A 3,488-nucleotide genomic window follows, 5' to 3' on the forward strand; every position below is an offset into this window, starting at 1 on the left:
CAGTAAAGTGTTATGAGCATAACCACAGCAAAATAATTTCTCCTGCTGACAACTTTCATGGCACGAATTGCCTCTAAAGTAAATACTTGATGCAATTAGATTCAGAAGATATTGGTAAGAACAGAGGCAGTGAAAGTCTTTTTACTCTTAATGAAATTAATGAAAATAATAGAAATAATATCGATTTTTAAACCTCTAGCAACAGTAAGTAAAATGTATGTGTGTATTTTTGTTTGTGTATTTTGAGCTCTCTCTTTCTATACATGCATTCTTGACTGGTGAGGTCAATTGGCTGGAGAAGGGACTTTACAAGGTCAACGGCACACATTCCACTGGCCACATAGAAGCAGAAAACGATGTCATAGCTATCAAATGCACCAAGAATTCCATACAGTCATTTCATGGACATGTGGTCTGGTCACGTAAAGACCAGCCAAGAGAGTTCGGCTGGTTCAGTAAAATCCACCACACTGTTAGGAAAAACAAAACAGGAAACTTTAACATAGATGCCATCTACTATGGGGCAATGATTGCAACTTTGTATGTGGATTACAGTATCAATACAGAAGCTCACAAATACACAAACTCAACTGCATCGGAGAAGAGCAAAAGCCCTACTTACCCTTAATTGCAGTATTTAGCTGAAAACAAACATACTCTAATTGTCTTACACTTTTATTTCTAGTTAATTCTGCATTAGTATGGAAGTTTTAGATGCATTTGAAGAATATTGCATTCTTTTATAAATTTATAATTATTTCATGTATCTGCCCTTCGTTATAACCAATCTATGCCTCAGAATATAGAGTTTTTCAGAATATAAAGCAACATCTTTACAGCTCAGAGTTTGTGAAGTCCACTGGGGAAACAATACAACAGCACTGAGAAATTCACTTACTATGTTTCTGCCACTTCACATTGAGGGTCATACACAATGACAAAGACTGAAATTTGCACCATACATCAAGTTGAGAAAACACTAGTTTCTGATCATTGTACTTTTGCCTTAGAAATCTCAGCTTGTGATTTCCTGACATTTCCTTTTCTGATTGTGCTATACCGATCCCACATAAAGTACAAAGCAGCATAATAAGTTCCTTTGCAAATCTACCCATTATCCACTGGACTTTGGAACCCAACTGCCCCTCTCATCTTTGAAGGAGAATTGTGTTTTTATGCTGTTCATTTGAAAAACAAAACAAAACAAACAGGTAAAATCTCAAGTCCATAACCTCTAACAAATCACCATTTCCATCTGCAGCCCCGGCAGTTGTTGAAAAGCAAGAGCAGGAACCGAGAGAAAGCCCCTTCTTTTAGTCGAAAACTCTTGCTCTGCTTAGCAAAATCATGAACCCAAACAGTGTGGGTCAGCCTTTCAATACGCAAAACGGATGAAGGTAGCCAATTTTCTTTTATAATAGATTACATAGGAAGTAGTTCTTTGTCAGGGAAATTTGTCGTAATCTTCCAATTTCCCCTTTGAAAAAATCAGACTCTGACCATCAAAACACATTGACCGTAGAAATAAAATATTTATCTAACAGGTTTCAAATCTTAAGGACCGCTTCCTCTTTATTTTTCTTGGACCTTTATGCCTTCCACCCACCAAAGTCTTCACTTAGCCCTACCAATAGCCCAGCTGGCACCACAGATAAGAGGCAAAGTGTTTCCTTCGTGACCTCTAAACATTCTACTCCACAGGAAAAGCAGAGTGGAAGGTACACTCAGCAGGCTACAAGCCTGGAGCCACTTTGTCCTGGAGGCATTTCTGCCATAAAACATAATACTATCCACTGTGTTTTGCTCTAAGCAGACCATCTCCCACTCCCCTCTCCCTCCTCTTCCTGCTTCTCACTCCGCACCTGGCTGCAATTCACGATCCGCACGCCACAGAGCAAACAAAAACGCATGAAACAGCAACAGATTCCTTTGTTTTACATGCAAATCCTACCTCCGGTAGTTGTCACATCTTCCTCAAAAGCCACGCTTAATTTTTAATGACAGCGATCCAGTGCAGTCCTCCAAATAGCCACCGGTAATCATCATTACCTCTTGTGCCTAAAGCCTTTGTGGACCATTAATGTCACAACCCTTTCTAACTCATAGCTTTAATTCTCCCTGCTCAAAATGTCTGAAAGAGTTTGGAAGGACAATAGGAGTGACAGGCACGCTAGACAGCCATGCCTGAAATTAGTTATCTGGAGCTCCGTTAAAGCTGCTTCATACTGTTTTAAAGCGTGCAGGAGGTAGGATTTATTAGCCTATGATAGGCATGCTGTTTCTGTTTTTATTAAATACTGTAATAGGCTGTCTGTTAGCAATGCTGTGATAGGTCCAACATCACTTCCCCACTGCTTTCGAATTCTCATATTAAAAAGGGAGAGAGGGCTCACAGTCTTCCTTCCCAGACCGACATCGCCCTGCACTGGATCAGATTTCCAAATCCTCCTTAACTATAGGAGAGACAGCAAAATAGGTATTTTCGATATGGAAAGTGAACTTGGTAGTAAACACTCTAGGATTCTCCAAACAATTCTCTTACTTCCAGTAAGGGATTCCTGCTCTTCCCAGTTACAAAAATAAGTGTTCTCTGGAGTTAGGTATGAGAATCAATCCAAAGAGGAAAAGTTCTCATTATTACTGAGGTATGACTTAAGGTACACATGTACACAAAATCTCAAATTATAGATCAACTGGACTGAATGGATCATTTAGTGCACAAAGTGTTTATTCTATGCTGACTCGCAAAGCTTTGTGTTTCAGACCGAAGCAATCACATGTCAGGCACAACTGTCAAACGGAAAGAATGAATGGTGGACGGAAAGAATGGGAATGTGTACACTGTCTTGCTCCACTTTGGACAGTGATGATTATGGAAGATAGAAGAGGGATTTCTTAACATTGGTCAAAGAAGAGGGTATTAGTCTGCTGGAAGTGCTACTCTGAAAAGTTAAGTACCTTTGCAAGTAAGGAAGCGGAGAAAGTTCTTAGTAGCTCAAGTAACATTTTATCCTCCAACTACCCAACTTATTCATTCTCTTCCGCATTTCCTTTCTTCCTGCTACCCCAAGAGCAACAGTTTTGTAGTAGTTACTACGGAAACTAGAAGGTCTGCTCCAGGGAAGGTCTTAAAGAGAACAGCAGATGTAATATGGACGGATGTGTATTATACTGGCCTATAGAACTAAAAATGAGTAGTAATTAACAAACAAAAACTGCTACAAACTACTACAACAAAATCTTGGAGAGAATGATTATAAATCACCACTATTTAATTATTGGTAGTTTTGTAATCTAGAAATGCTCTAATGATCAGGTCATAGCATCCATTATTTTATTATATGTAATAACCGAATATCTGAATTGCTCAGGTGTCTGATAAAGCAAAGATACTGTTTCCTCCACTCCTTTGTCCCTCCCTCCCTCCCTCCCTCCCTCCTTCTCTGTCTCTGTCTCTCTCTTTCTTTCTTTTCTCTCCTTCCTCCCTC

General features: G+C 39.4%; 1 long non-coding RNA gene across 1 annotated transcript in view; it reads left to right on the top strand.

Annotated features, from left to right (window-relative positions):
* Positions 1–1,261: 1,261 nt before the first annotated feature.
* LOC108526857 (uncharacterized) overlaps positions 1,262–3,488 on the top strand; it is a 12,143-nt gene continuing 9,916 nt past the window's right edge. The window contains exons 1-2 of the long non-coding RNA XR_001884623.1: positions 1,262–1,397; positions 2,764–2,949. This is a non-coding gene — a long non-coding RNA (uncharacterized LOC108526857). The remainder of the gene's footprint in view (positions 1,398–2,763; positions 2,950–3,488) is intronic.

Source organism: Rhinopithecus bieti, unplaced genomic scaffold, assembly GCF_001698545.2.
Source record: "Rhinopithecus bieti isolate Rb0 unplaced genomic scaffold, ASM169854v2 scaffold_4514, whole genome shotgun sequence".
NCBI classification, from domain to species: domain Eukaryota; kingdom Metazoa; phylum Chordata; class Mammalia; order Primates; family Cercopithecidae; genus Rhinopithecus; species Rhinopithecus bieti.